Source organism: Homalodisca vitripennis, chromosome X, assembly GCF_021130785.1.
Source record: "Homalodisca vitripennis isolate AUS2020 chromosome X, UT_GWSS_2.1, whole genome shotgun sequence".
Taxonomy (NCBI): Eukaryota; Metazoa; Arthropoda; class Insecta; order Hemiptera; family Cicadellidae; genus Homalodisca; species Homalodisca vitripennis.
This window is the reverse complement of record NC_060215.1, coordinates 23,569,085-23,586,340: the sequence shown is the minus strand read 5'-3', so window position 1 is coordinate 23,586,340 and position 17,256 is coordinate 23,569,085.

Genomic DNA, 17,256 nt, shown 5'->3' with positions numbered 1-17,256 from the left:
AACCCCGGGACCCATGGTATTATCCGCATCACGCAACGCATTGCCTGTCTTCGACGGTAAGATGCCCTGGGAGAACTTTCTCACTTTGTTTGAGACAGCGGCATCAGCCCATGGATGGACGCCTTCAGTCATGCAGCAGGAATGCTGTGCCTTTTACTTCGAGGCGATGCGTTGGCGGTACTCCAGGATATCTGTGTCTATGGTTAATAGACAACATTTCGATAAAATAACTAAGCGTTTATTGGCCATAGACACATGGAACAACTCCATCGTTCCCAAATTAAGAGTAGGGTACAGAAGACTAACGAGTATTTGGAGGAGTTTAAGACTGACATGGCTTGCCTTGTGAGCAGTGCTTGTCCTTCAGTAGATGATGAGGTCTACGAAAGTCTAGCAGTGGAAAAGTTCTTGGACGGTCTTCGTGAGCCAGAAACACAACAGGCCATCAAGCTCCCCCGCCCTAAAACTTTCAGTGAAACATTGACCCAGGCCCTAGAATTCGAAGTGAAGCAGTCTGTTTGGGGCCATGAACGAGTGAAGGCTGCGGAAGGTGAAGATGTGTGCTCTCCATCGGCAGAGGAGATCGTCCAGAGGGTGATAGAGAAATTAAAGACTGGAAGAACGAAGATAAGATGCTTGAGTTGTGGAGAGAAGGAGCGTCTCCGAAATAAGTGTCGAAGTGGCTCCAAAGACCAGAGGAAGTAGGAAAACTGAAAATTGATGATGGGGAGGGGCGGCCGTCTACCCGTGGACTAAAGTTTCCATGTACATAAGCAGTATGGGAAATGTTAGCAGGGAGCGCGAACAGTCTCTACATTAATAGTTTTGGAATGGGAAGCCGGGAAGACTCCTTCTAAACACTGGAGCCACAATGAATATTCTCAACCACAGCGTTGTCCTGATAAGGGGAAAATTGATCCAACAACCTAGACGTTAGGACAACAACGGGAGAGGCTTCTCAGTTCTACGGAGAGACGACTGCTACCTTTCTCATCGGGGGAGGCTGCTTCAAGCATCGCGCGTTGGTAACTAATGTTAAGGAAGATTTCATACTCGGAATGGACTTCCTATCCATATTTGGACTCGAGCTGGATTTATAGAAGAAGGTGATGAAGAATAGGAGAATCTGCATTCCAGGAACAACAATACAGCACAGGCTCGATTAGTCTCTTATGTTATGGTACCAGCAAGAAGCCAAACGGTGACAAAGGCTCAACAGAGGATGAAATCGACGAAGGGCAGGGCGCAATATTAAAGCCGAAGAGTGATGATAAGAAACTTGGTTGTGGGGTCCTGGTGGCTAGAACGTTATTTTTAATTGGCAAAGAGTTCTCTGTACTCGTTATAAACGTGAACGACTATGGCGTCACATTGAAGAAAGGAAGTGCATTAGGATGCTGCTCAGTCGTATCTTCTGTGGTGTGCCAGATCCGGTCAACTCAGACACGCCTTTCAGAGAAGCTAAAAGACTTCGTATCAGAATCCTGCCGGGAACTTACAAAGAAACAAGGAGATAAAGTGAGAGAGATAAAAACTAAATATCAGGATGTCTTCGAGATAAGGAAGGTCCTAAAGGGGGAACTAACACTGTACAGCACACAATAAACACTGGAGACGGCAAGCCCATCCGCCACAATCTCGGAGGTTACCGCTAGATAAATGGGAGGAGGCGAGGAAATGGAGTGATGGCGTTATCGAGCCGTCCTATAGTCCACGGTTTTCCTCAGTTCTATTGGTGAAGAAAAAGAATGGAACTCTTAGATTCTGCGTGGACTATCGGATACTGAATAACGTTGCAAATAAAGACAGCTACCCTCTGCCTCGAATCGATGACACCTTGGGCAGTCTAGAGGGCTGTAACTGTTCTCCACGATAGATTTGAAGAGTGGCTATTGGCAAGTGGAATGAAACCGCAAGACAAAGAAAAGACCGCATTCTCTATCGGAGAAGGTCTATGGCAGTTCAACGTGGTGCCATTTGGTCTATGTAACGCTCCAGTGACGTTTGAAAAGCTTATGGAAAATGTGTTGAGGGATTGTCATGGAAGACTTGTCTGGTTTACCTGACGACACAATCTTATTAGGAAAATTCTTTCAACACTTGAAAAACAGGTTGGAACATGTTTTTGAAAGATAGTGGCAAGCCAACCTGAAACTCAACCCAAAGAAATGCAATCTGTTTCGGAGGCAAGTTAATTACTTGGGCCATACATTTCCTGTCGAAGGTGTAAGCGTGGACCCAGAGAAGACTGCAGCAGTTACCAAGTAGCCAGTGCCCCACAACAAACATGAAGTAAGAAGATTCTTGGGGCAAAAATAAATACCTTAGTCCCTCGTGTATCCTGTCAGGTGCACAATTGCTTAATTTTTAACGTAAATTAACTTTTTTGGTACACCTGGGGGTACACAGATAAACATTAAATAAACATGTTGAAATTTCTTTGTTGTGCAAAATTGCGAAACCGACATATATTTTTCGCTATACTTATATGTACAAAAATTACAGTATTTTACCATTATTATTAAAAAATTCAACGCAAATAAAAAAGTTTGGAAATGAGTCGCCATCAGGAACGTGTTAAGAGATAAAACATCTTGAATGTGTTTACAGGTAAAGCTAATTGATAAACCACGTCCGTTACAAGTCAAAAATCCGACTATACAGATTCTTTTACCGATATTTTTATAGTCATTTACACATCTGTGTATTAAGATAACCATAATTAATTCACAAGCGTGAAGTGAATTTTGGCACAAGCCTTGCAAGGTTATGAGGAAAGCAAAACCGAACTCAGACCATTAAAAATTGTATACAGTGAGAATATGATACATATTGGTTAAATTTTGAGCTGCTCTTGGTAGAATATTAAATACATTATGTTACAAATGTTTTGGGCTTGTACAAATATTTCTTAAAATGTTACACTATATGAGCAGTCTGTGACTTTATTTTAAACTCCTAATAAAGGCAAGAAATATGATAAGTAATAAATAGTAATGGGACAACAACACCAAAGTCTTTGTTTTTTATTTTTTTTTTCAGAGGACGCTTGTTACTAGGTAAATCTTATGATTTCTCTGCGAGATAAAGTTGAGCAGTAAATGATTCTGGAATGGTCCAGGAGATTGGGATATCATATGTTCTTAGTCTGTAGCAATGACCTTTCTCATGTAGTGAATAGTTAGTGAATGCAGATGGTACAATTGTCATTTATGTGAGTGAAAATTTGAATAACCTATTTTGGTACTTTTGGTATTGGTGCAATTACCATATGAAAAGTCCCTGAATATTTCACATGGAATGATTTGTTATGTTTAGTGAAAGCAACACACATATTACTATTTTATTATTAAAATCCACAAGTCTAGGATTAGAAAATTACTTTTTTGAGACTGTATAAGACCATGTGTAAGGCATATTGATTGTATTTTGAATAAATGATCAAGAGTTATTTACTGATTAAAACACCTTATGAATTGTGTTTCTGGTCAACTTTGATAACTGCATATTTTGCCTACTTTTATCCTATTTTCACATAAGACTTAATGCTCTGGTGTAACTGTGGTAAGTTCTAGAAGGTGGAAAAGACTATATGTAAATTTGTAATTAGACAATATTAAAATGTTATAACCAAACAACACTTTTTAATTTTAAAATTAATTATTTCAACACTAAAAATCTCTACAGGTTTTAACTACTTAATTAATTCTCAAGTGAGTTATGCCCAACACTTTTTAATTATACATAATAAGTAATTAAATTTTGATATGCCTCTAACCTATTACTCTCCTGTTGTAAAAAAGTTTAAAAATGTAAAGCTGAAATCCTCAAGTTATCTTAAGAAGATATCAAAAGTGTTTAGTTTCTAATCAAACGTACAACGAAAAGAAGATTTTTTAATGATTTTAGTAAAGTTTTTCATGTGTGGCATTAATGTTTGTGTTTTATTCTTCCATTTCATGGAGACTTTTATTTTTTAATATTGTGTTGTCCCCTATCCCAACTCTATTTTGAGGATGGACAATAAAAAAATTATTGGAAACAAATATCAGGAAGTCTAATGAACATCCCATGAATATTATTTTATTTGTATTACTTAAAAAGTTAAGAAAAGGTTACTTTATTTTATCTATCTAGTAATCAGTAAGCAGGACTGTAAAGTTATCTTCCATTTAGGGCTAAAAATCAGCTTAGTAAAAGTTCATACAAATTAATATTTTATTGTTTAAGAAAGATGCTAATTGTTTTACATAATGATGTGAATTTATCTCATATAGATTTATCATCATTAAAATGAGTGGTAACTATACAATCATTATCATTTTAAGAAAGACAGATAGCATCAAAATGAATAAGAAATGTTCCTTGCATTGTGGAATCGTCACTACTGAAAGCATTTCTCAAATACTACATCAGTCATGAAATTATGGATGTGTTTGTTGTAACATCAGATACAATTGAGTTGAAAATAATTTTCCTAGTAATTTCAGTTGAGCTAAGCAGATTACATTTTTCAAGCTCAATTTATATTTCTCTTCATCAATAACCGTGACACGGTTTAATCAGTAGAAGCTTTATGTGGTGTCGTAGAAATCATTGCATTCTTTTCAGCCTCAGAATAAGAGATAACTCATCCAATGCTGTAAATCGAGGCATGGCAAAAGTGAGCACTCAAATACTTTCTGTGGTGTGACAGGCAGTACTGTGGCGCGCTCAGGCTACCACGAAGGGAACTTATCATCTGGTGACGCCATGACACTTCACTAACTATTAACGGAGAGAGCAGATTACATTTTTCAAGCTCAATTTATATTTCTCTTCATCAATAACCGTGACACGGTTTAATCAGTAGAAGCTTTATGTGGTGTCGTAGAAATCATTGCATTCTTTTCAGCCTCAGAATAAGAGATAACTCATCCAATGCTGTAAATCGAGGCATGGCAAAAGTGAGCACTCAAATACTTTCTGTGGCGCGCTCAGGCTGCCATGAAGGGAACTTATCATCTTTCTCTCTTGTTCCGTTGATTGGGTAGCAAGTGATGATTTTATGTCTCATTAGAATCAAAAATATTCCACAGTGCAGAGCTACTGGTGACGCCATGACACTTCACTAACTATTAACGGAGAGAGTGCCGATAGGTTATGGGTATCATGAAACGAGACTGAACAAGTTCACTCGGTGGCCATGGCACAGCCCTAGTATCGGACGTAATTCATGAGAATGATTTATCTCCCATGTAATTGGTACAATCAAAGCTACAATGTAATCAATTTCCATAATTGTTGATTCCAAACTCCTCACATTACTACAATATTACATATGATACAACCTTAATGTTTACTAATGTTTCTCATACAATGTCCAATTATGATTGACTGGGTCCATATTTTTGGTTTAATGTATAATCTGCTGAATGTCCATATCAATATCTTCAATAGTTTGGTTTATGTTACTGTCCTTATGGTATTTTTTAGATTATCAACAAAACAGTTAAACTGAGTAGGTGTAAATGTGACACATATAGTGAAACAAAAAAGTGCCAAGATGGATCCTTGTGGCACACTATATGTAATGGACGTTCAGTCACAGTAATAGTGTTGAAGTTACAGTACCGAGATACTGTCAAAATCCAGACTGATGAATGAGACTGTAGAAATTGAGTATTTTGACAATGCACTAATCATTTAAGACAAAGCAGGCAGGAAGCTGATGGGTCTGGAGTCTTGCAGAAAAAAAGTTAATTGATCTCGCTTAGTGGGAGGAATTAGACAATCTTCCACTTATCAGGAAAAACACCAGTTCACAAAGATTCATTGAAAACTAAAGTAGGAGATGGAGGTATTGGGAACAAAACTTTTTCCACCAGCCGAATAGATGTATCATTAATACTACCAGTTCTGATACAGTTGATTGCGTACAGGACATCCTACCGACATCACTAGTCTAAATTTAAAATGAGAACATACATCATGCTACCGGGGGCTGACTTTTAAATTATGAGATGTAAAGGAGAGAAAATAATCACTGAAGAGAATTGGACTGGTGGGACTGGAAGAGGCTGCTTGCCAAATCCCAACATTTGTGCCACATGACCAATGAACTCACTGGTCTTTTTTTTGTTTTTATACAATTCTCTAAATCTGTTGTGGAGTCGACAATACTGATCCATGGCCATAGCTCTTAGTTTTCCAGCAAACTGAGACTCAATGAGCCATTGAATTAAAATTTTTAGTAACTTAAGGCACTGGGTGTCATTCCTTCCTTTGAAGTTTTTATTATCATACCTAGGTGTTGAGTTTGATCTGGACATATAGTCAAGTTATATTCCGATAACCACGTTATCTGTTTAATAAACATAACTTCTGCTGATTATATCGGTTGTGACTTTATTCCCCTTTCAAATATTCCTTTTGTCGATAACCGAAAACAACAGTGCGTTTTCTATGATCACAATCTTCTGTACCCACTTTCCTGTTTTCTAGCCTTGTTTATCCAGGCCCTCAGCAATAAATAACGAGAGCAAAAAAAGGAACCATTTTGAGTTTTCACCTTATAATTACAACATACGTTGTGTTGGTTACAACATGACGGCTGAAGTCTCCATGTGTCTGTTTATTGTTGTTTTTTAGGTGTGACTGGAAGCTGTTCAAATGTTTTAGATGTTTTGCAGGTATTTTGTAAAACTCTGAACAAGAATAAATTGTGAAATACTAATTGGAGAGTTTGTTTTGTCTCTAATTATTTTAAAGTATCGGTATCAGATTGATTATTATTCCTACCACATCTTAAGATGACAGTTCACAAAGCATATATTAAATTACTTTTTACAATTGAATATATAAATTTAAATAAATTGGTATTTAAAGTTTAATAAAAGGTGTAAGGCAAGGATAATGGTTTACTTTTTAACTTGCGAATTCGTCTGCTAAAAAAATCAATTGCCAAGAGTTAAAAACTACTTAATATGTACAGCTTATAAGTATACCAACATCAAGAAAGCCCTTATGCTCTATCTAGGGTAGCGTAAATTATTCCATATAACATGAAAATAGTGGACATTTCATTCAATCTGCCAAAATTATTAACCGACTTGGATCGTGATATCCAGTTCTTAACATATGATTGATCTTAAGTACATATTTATGTGTTAGGATATTTTTAGTTTTTGTCTAATTATGGACCTTTAAGTATTAGCATATTTTAGGGCACTTCCTTTAGTTCAGCCTAGAGGGATAGCTAGCAAACATGTACAATCATATGCGCATTTGCATTAAAATGTTTCTGGCGAAAGTGATGTCAGGAAAAATTTGGAAAATACCTCACTGTTTATATATGCCAATTTTCATTGTTTGTTTTTACTTTTTTGGTGCAAACAAGAAAAACACTTTTAATAATTTTGGAAACAGTTCTTAAAAGTTTAACCAGGTGGTCAGTAGTAAGGAAGTGACATTGAAGCGTTTCAAATTTCTATCTACTTTAGAGTCTGAAAACGATTCTTTGGATTATAAAGTAACATTTTAAATTGTACAGAAACGTTATGTACAATCACATTTGTAGAAATACTTCTGCTTACTTATATTTAGTTAAATTTAATACCAAAGTCAAAAAGTTTACTTTGAAGTGAATCCAAAAGCTTTTGTTGAGATAAAAAGTAAATTTTAGAATTACGCAAGACACAGTTTTGGTAATATAATAGAAGTATATTTTACTCACCAATCTCTGAGTACTTTATTATTAAAATTTAGAAATTTTACTTCTTAATAAAACTTCCAATTTAGTAACCTAGAGTTTCCTATATCTTTTGTTATATTTATGTAGCTAGACTAATAGAGTTTTAGTTATATTTTTAGAAGTCTGCTGAGAGAAATTGGGACTCTAGATTTAGAAATAATTGTAAATGATAGTGAAACAGCTGCCATTAACTTTTTTAAATTTATGCAATTATTTTAAACAGCTACTGTACGATTTATTTGTATTCAGCCCTTACTATTTACTGCTGATATTTTTTCAGAAACTGCTTTAATTTAAGGAAATGTAGAAATGTTACAAAAATAGGAAAATATGTGGAATGAAGTCTGAATCAACTAAGACATTCCCAAATATAACTACTCTCCTATTAAGAGATCCATTTGTAAGGGAACTATTACTCTCTCCCTCACCAGAAGATTAAATACTGAAACAAACGAATAAGTGTATCTTGGTGATTTAATAGATGTGTTTTTTATACCAACACTAACAATCATCATGAAAAATACATTTAAAAACATTATTATTGATGCATACTATTATCATAAATGTATTCAGCTCTGAAATTTGCCTATTGCTTTGACCATAACCATTTTGTGTATAACAATGTATCTTGAAATGTAATGTTTTCTTTTTATGTTGACAAGTTGTTTATTTTTAGTATAATACTGCTGTTAATTTCAGTACAGTTAAATACATATATACTTAGCAGTAACGTACAGGGTCTGTTCAATAAGTATTGGGCCAGCATCAATACACATAGTTCGGCGTGTCTGCCACAAGTCAAAACCCTGCTGGAAGTCGATTTCCAGACTACTGTTGAGAACCTTTGTGGTTCTTGAACTGCCTTGATGGAGTCAAACTGATGTACTTTAAGCTCCCTTTTCATTCTCGGAAACAAGAAAAAGTCTGGTGGTGCCAGGTCTGGGATGTTGAGGGAGAGGGGTGAGATAACATTGCCACGCCGGATTTCGCCAGCAGGTGCCGCACAACAATCATAATGCACCACGGTGCATTGCCATGGTGAGGTTTCCAGTTCTTCGCAATGGCTGGTTGCACATGCGTTACATGATTTTGCAGGCATATCAGTACTTGCACGTAAATTACAGCATTTACGGTCATTCTAATAGACCTTGAGAACAATGCCATGCCATGTGAAAAAACAATAGCTTGGTTTTGATATTTTATTTTGACATCCAAGCTTTTTTTGGATGCGGGGACCCCTGCGTCATTCTGAACTTTGATGTTTGTTTCCGGGTTGTACTGGAACTACCAATTCATCACCGGTAATAACGTTGTTGAGAAAACCTACATCTTCCTTGACACAGTCCAAAATTTCCATCCGTGACAGTTTTTTGTTCCTCGCTCAAGACTTTCGGCACCAGCTTCGCGCACACTTTCCTCATCACAAGATTCTTTGTTACAATGGTATGGACGGTTCTGTCTGAAAGGCCGGTCTCCTCACTAATATGGACGATTCCAAAACTGTTTCCACATGAGTATCGGTTTCGAGCGGTCGTTGGGCGTCTGACTCAGTGAACGTCTTCGTTGGGCTTCCTTAAACATTTTATACCACTCAAAAACTCTTGAGTTGTTTAAGGCATCATTCCCACAAGCCTGTTTAATGAGTTCAAGGGTCTCAGATGCGGATTTTCCGAGTTTTAAACAAAATTTCACAACATAGCACTGCTCGATGGTCCGCTCCATGCTGGCGCGATGACACCATAAAAAATCACACGTCACAGAAATCTACCTCCTATCTCAACGCATGCCCGCAGGTAACTGAATTAAAGTGTGTCCAAGTGTTGAGGGACCCCTCTACCGAGGCCAATCGGTCAGACCCCCTTTTACCGCTACGTTGATGATACAGTGAACTAGTCCTGATACTAATTGAACAGACCCTGTACAGAGGCATGTTCAGGGGAGATTCCGGGTGAGTCGGGCTTCTCACAAAATGCCTGACAAAAATAATTAATTATTCTCTGACAAGGTGGTACATCTTCAGTAATAACTTTTATATCAAGATAAATTGTGCATTTAATGAGTTTTAGATTTAAATTAAATGAATCAGTCCAGAGGTGAGGTGGATGCTGCAAATTATGGTACTTGGAAGTTGCCAGGGAACAAAACCCGTAAGCTTAATCGTTTGGTTAGAACCACTTCTCTTTTTACTGGAAATATGTCTACAAATAATATCATAGAAATCAGTAAGATTAAAACTAGATAAATTTAAATCAAGTTTAGGTATTTTTATTAATACTTATGCGATTTGGAGGAACTGTTAGAAAGAAACACCTAAGATTAAGGAAAATAAAAATGCTAATTAATTCACGTTATTTATCCCAACATGGCAGATAGGAACTTAGTTTCACGCATGTTAAGAGAATGACATATAATGGTAGCTATGTTTTATTAATAAACTCAATTTTACCCACTTGTAAACTTTTTATAAACAACATTCTCCCAGCATTAAACCACACCCCTTAGTTGGCATCCTTGCGTTGCCCCACCCCACCTCTCTCTTGAGGTACCTACTCAGTACAGCCCTGGTATTAACCATTTCATTGGTGGTTGACTAGGCTTCTACTGAGTCATGGTGCTTGAAGTACGTTTTCTAGGAAGACATCTTCTCTTTCAAACAACTAATCCCTATATCTCAAAAAGTTATTAGGCATTTTGTAGACACAGAAAATAAGTACATATTTTGAAATTGCATAAGATTAAAAGAGGAATAACCACAAAAATGTCTAAGAGTGTGTGAAATTTGGCAGTGTGGTGTATAGTGTCCAGAGGCACAATAGACATATTTCAATGTTTAAGCATAGTAGTCAGTTGTCTGTAATCATTGTTGTCTGATATTTCTAGGGCATTCGACTGCGTCGACTGGGGAATTCTGTTAAAAAAGTTGGATTTTTAAGGAATAATTGGTAATTAAAATTCCCTTTTTAATTCCTATATCAGTAATCATATTCAAACGGTATTCAGCAATAATACCTATTCTAATTATGGTGAGGTTTGTCATGGGGTACCATAGGGGCCAATTCTGGGCCCACTTCTGTTTTTAGTATTAGTTAACGATTTAGATGCAGTAATTTAACTCTCAAATTATTTTCTATTGTATACTGTGACACCTCTACCCCCTTTGTCGAGCCTGTCATTTCTGCAGAGGTTGTATTAACTTATTAAAACCACCCCACTAGGAATACTCAGTTTCAGTTATGACTCAACTGATATGAACAAGGATATTTCCACACTAAGTGAGACTGCCTGGTGTATCTGAAGCATGACAAAGTAATGTGTCTACAATAACAAACATACACTATGATAACATACACTCTTCAAATGGGCAAGAGAATACCTCATCACCGTAACCCTAGGAATCTATTGTACAATAACCCTGAAATATAGACAACGCACGTGATCTGGAGGCTTTTAATAAAACCCAAGATGTCCCTAGGAGCTAAAGGTACCAATTTAGCAAGTATACATAATGCCATGTGTAGGTGTTTTCACCTAGTCAATGTGATTGCTTCACATTCACACATTATAAAAATAATAGCAAACAATGTGTATAGTGGTCTTCTAGAACTCCCTGTAGAATCAACATAGGGACACTCATCTTATACAGGTGATCTCCAGTCAACAGAATTATTAGAAAATAATCTGATGTCCGGACTCTCAAGTCCAAGAATTACTTTGTTATTAGTCGATAAATGGCCTATACCAGCTTTCACTTATCTAAGACCTGTGAGGCTATTTTAGTTGAATGAAGCTTCTACAGTCACCATTCTGTCACAGTGATTTTAACCAAAGCAAAACCACTAAAAGGTTCCACTCCTATAGAACGTGACATACGAGCTCCAGCTCTTGCCAACCTATTCGCTTTCTCAATCCCCCAATACTTTTATGCCTTGGTACCCATATCAGAGAAACTCTGTTGTGAATAGCCAGGGCTCTAAGTAATAGTAGAGAGTCCTAAACAAATTTATGCACAAAGTTATGACTGATAGAATGTAGACCTTGGCCAAATTCAGTTTCCTTGATATACCGATTAAGGCACAAAAATATATTGCAAGAATTTCTGTTTGGAAAACAGTCAGGAAGGAACCATAGCTGTTGAGGACCACAAGTTTGGTTCCCTGATATCCAAGGCCACCACTCCATCATTCCTTGATTCATCTATATACCAAACTTGTGCTCTGTTCTGAAATGTAGGACCACCCTTCTGACTAAAGGATGATCAGTACAAAACTGTTTCACCGTAGTAAATGATATCAACAAGATATAAAGACAAGGGAATTATTCAGATTATTGATTATGCCAATGTGCCCAGCCAAGTACCTGGGTTTTTTTTTTTTTTTTTTTTTTTTTTTGAAGTAGTTTAACAACACTGAGAACCGCCTTGACCTTTACCTACAATAGAAAAATACAAGGCTTCGAGAGATGCTGTAGCACTATAGTACATGGCTCTACTGATGCAGAGACAAGCTAGATATTGAACACCATGGAATCCAACACTGCCTTCTGCTCCACCTTTGGCCACTAAACAAGGCAACAATAGGTCATCATTGTCCTAACGATGGTCCTGTAAAGCCAAACAACCATCTTAAGCTGTACAGCCAGGTTCTGCTATATTTTATTAAGCACAATGTCCAGCACCTTACTGGAGAAGACAACAATAATGCCTCCTAGAGACAGAGGTAGAAGGTTAGGTGTTTCTGCCAGGTAAATAGAATCACAGTAACTTTGGAGAAGTTACTCAATCCCTTCTCCGCACAAAATCCCATTAAATTCAGGGCTCTCCACACGAGTTTCACTAATACAACCTCATGCCTTCTTTTTTTATAATGAAAAAGTCACTTGTGTAATGTTGTACTTCAAAGCCTTCATTGTTGAGTCTAATCAATAGACCATCAAACACAAGGCATCGCATACGGGGTGACAGGATGACTTTCAAGGCCTTGAGGATAACTTTTAACTTTGTTCACAGTGACAGACTTGCCTCCAAGCCTGGTTGTTATTCCGTGACAAGACAACATCGACCTGATCCTCAAGACTGGTCTATGCATTCACTATATGCTGCTCTGTATATTGAGCCTACAGAGGTGTTGTCAAAAGCATCCTCTATATCCAGAAATTCACAAAGAGCTATTTCTTTATCCCCCAGCAGCCCCTTATTTTTGCCCATTTTGGAGACTGGACTGGTTACTCATTGGGTTATTGTTCAGGATATATACAGCTGAGTTGACAAGAACACCATCTCTAATATAAATGTCTATAATCTTCTCCATAGTTTTATAACTTGGGGCGATACAACTTAGGATCACCCAAAGGTTTGTTCCAGCCTTGACAATAAAAATTGCTTCCAGCACCTCACCACTCTAGAGGGATGTGTCCCAGGGCAAATCAGAACTAAGGACAGAGTAAAGCTGGTAAAACCAAATTCAGTCCCTAGGCAACGATAACCATACTAAGCAATGTATAATATCTGTCTAGCTATAATATTATGTTAACACCTTCACTAATGGTCTACTTTGAGTGAGACTGCCTCTTATATCCGAAGCATGACAAAGTACGGCATCTACCACAATCAGTGTACTCGTGTTAATAACTGTCCAGCTATAATATGTAATTAATACCTTGACTGGTGTAAACCGAAGTATGATACAGTATTGCATCTATGAAATAAATATATTAATAGGCTGTTAAATGTCTTTGCCTTACACTCTTTACCATGACAGCATGGTGTCAGTGCCGGTTAACTGGCAGCTTTGTAAGTGTCACCATGTCCACCAGGTTTACTAACTGATTCATATTTTCCCAAATATGAGCGAGGTTAGCCATAATAACATTTTGAAAAAGAAAACTTTAGAGAAACAGCAATTTCATGATAAAAGACTTTCGTGTCATAGCACAATAATGATTACTGATAACTTGTGCCTCATTGTATCAAAATTTTGACTAAAAATAAAAATTAAGTTATTATATATAGTTGGATCCTGTGTTATTGGAAACGTTATGTTTCATACCCGTTTTTATTCTTTGGGTTAATCAAAACGTTGTTTGTTTCTAGATAACTCTCATTATGAATTGTTTTGTAAATTAAAAATGTATGGTGTGTCTGGATGAATAACACAATAATACTTGCAGAGAGTGGCAGAGCTGCCAAGACCAGGTGCACACTGTTTGGTAGTGTAGGCTATCAGCTAAGTACCGATATCATGGTGAGTGGTAGAAGGAACACTATCTAGTTGCTAAGACACCCATGCTACAGTGACATGCTACCACACTCATTGTTAACACACACATATAGCACACTAAGCTCTATCTAATATTAGTATTGTACTTTTTGGTTTGCACAATCATAAAATTTAAATGCACCACCTCAACCAAATGATTGGTTCTGTAATGTTTCGTCTAGACCTCTGCTTTAGGCAGGGGCGAAGCCAAAACTTACACTCAAAAAGGTGAGTGCATTACAATTTTATAATTACTACAATGTTCAACGGGGACATAGATATTTCGCATATTTCGTGTTGCCAGGGTGGTTGTGGAATAGAATAAAAAATACAATTCGTTTTACATTAATTTACTGAGTCTTATAAAGTACAACTTAAATTGTGTTGTTTTAAATACAATATTTTTCATATATAAAAAAACATGGATCTTTAATGAGCACTGTTTATTCAAAGTTTAATAGAACTCAAAACATTTTCACTTCTTCAACAATACGTTAACATTATTCGTAAATATGAAGTTAAATAATAAGTATATACAGATAAACGTAACAACATACCATTACCTCTATTGGCGTATTTAAAAAAAGGTACAATGTTATCTTAGACTACAGATTAAATATTTTAAACAAAACAAATAAATATGTTTAAAGGAAGACAACAAACTCGTATAAAGCGTAGTTTATTTGATTGTTAAGAGAAACAATCGTGTTTTAATAAAAGTACTTATAATAATTGTAAATATAGTACTATAATAACAATAATAACTTACTACATAGTTGTATGTATGATATGCGTAGCTACAAACGTATGACTTACTCTACCCCTATAAAAAGACTATTAAGAAAAAGAGTCCAAATAAGCCAATCTACAAATAATACGGCTCAAAATCGAAAATATTAAAAAGTATTAACAAATATTCTACAAAATTAACTATATTTAAGAGAATAAATTAATGTTGGTGTCACAATAAATTTTAGACTAATACCGATTATTGTGCTTCACATCTGTTTGACTTCTGAAGTAAATGAGAACAAATATGCTCTCTATATCACATATTGAACAGAGAGATGTATTTATCAATACAACGCAAGAGGATAAAACCTGTATCAGGTGAAATAGTAAAATACATTGAATGTGTATATAAAAGTAGTGAATGAAGTATGGATACAAGTTGTGATCGTAAAAGCGTGAAGTTATGGTGAATGCACTGATAAAAGCACGTTCAGGAACAGAAATGGTTCGGTATTTCTGTTTCTGAAACAAAAAACGGGCCAGTTGTGGAGGTCCTCCTGAGCGCCACCGCCACCGCCCCGACTCGCACAAGCCCCGACGGACTAGAAGAGTCCGCCGGCAGGGCAGTGGTGCTAAGAGGAGAGTAGTAAAACATTGTAGTAATTGCCGTGCGAGGGGAGGAAGGGAATAGTGCGGCACATGCTCGTAGTTCTGGTATTGTACTTACTGTGGCAGCGATCAAGCCAATCTCTGTCCCAAGCCTCCAAGCTAGATCAAACAACTACAATGCGACAACCATTGCTACTGTAAAACAGCTGTTTCATTTCACTCCACCATGTAAGACTTCATTTTAAGATCATTCATCATTGTTTAATAATTCAAACTGCTGAAACTAAAATATTTAAACTAAATTAGACACAATATCAGAGCCGATGATAGCCCAATTGAAACTTTACAATTCAATGGATAAAATCACCAAGAACAGTACAATTAAATTCTTGGATTTAAATATTTTTAGACTAACCTCAAATTTGCTTTCAGATATGTATTCTTTAAGTAGTTAATTTTAGAATACGTAACACAGTTTATATAAGTATTTTAAATTGTAAGTTATACTTTTACTCAAAATTAATGATTGAGCCTAACCTTTTAATATAGAAGATATTATTACTTTCTGCCAATGAAAATTCATAGGATCATTATGTTTATATGCTGACTATAGCATGTAATTGAGATTGAGATTGAGACAGAATATTAGTCATGCTTCTGCAGTCTGCAAGCTGTGCAATGGCTGCAACAACCATGCTGTCATGCACCAACTGTGCAGCATCTTTATAGAGAAGATACTCAGAAATTATCCTTCAACCTTAATAAAAAACCTTTTTAAGTGTTCTACGTTAAAAATAAACAATCTGTTAAAAATTCAACTAAAACACTGAAATGATAAAAAAAATTTTAAGTTTAGCTCTAAAATGTTCAGTGTCGGTAACTTCCATATCACATGTAACATTTTTCTAAAACAAGAAAACTTGAATACCATATGTTAATTAATGTTTAATTAGGGTATTTTTTGTAACAAACACGTAGTTGATGGTTCTAGTGGTACTTCATTATTTGGCCTAAATGACAATGCTTCTAATATGAAAATTCCATTTTGGTGTTTAGGACATTCAGCAATATTTATCTTCCTAAAACAAATAAAATTTGTGAGATGACGTATAAGATAGCTCGCGCCTAAGAACATAATATGTCACATTCTGTAGATGGTCCATACCAAATAGTCTTCAGAATTTGATATTGTATAGATAAAAAACATTCTTAATATTTTAGAATTTTTTAAAAATTAGCCAGGGAGTCTTTCTGTAGCTGTTGCTTAAACATTACATTGTAGATTTGAAAAAAATAATGAGATACAATAATTTTAAAATAAGTGCACAAAACAAAGAACCAACCACTAAAAAGCTAGAGTGTTTGTTACACACTATAAAATGTGCTTGTTATGTATAATCCAGTAACATGTCATTAATATGTTTTATTGGATTGTACATTTCTTACACAAATTATTTGCAATATGATGCTTTGCACTAAATGACTTTTAATTTTAGCCCCACAGAACACTTATTGTTAGGCTCTGAATTAAAGGTTTCAGCAAATTTGACAACCAGTTGAACCCTGACTTGGAATCACATTAATTCTTCTCCATAAGCCTTTGTTTATTTCATGATGGAGCAAAGCCATAATAGCACAGATCGGAAATAACTGTGCATTTTGCATGAAAAACAAAACATTCGTTACAAATACTCGTTGTTCATAAATGTAAAGTTTTAATTGAAAACACATGCAGTGTTCTATTGATGTGTGATAGTAACGCTTGGTTAAAATTGACTTGAATCCGTAGAAAAATGCACAATTTACTTTTCTCTAGATAAATTACGGGTGTATATGCTTACCTGGTTCCAAACAGGGTACATGCATGCAGAACTGGCTGGTTTACAATACGTACAATAATGAATGTTCCAACACATCCCATAATTATAT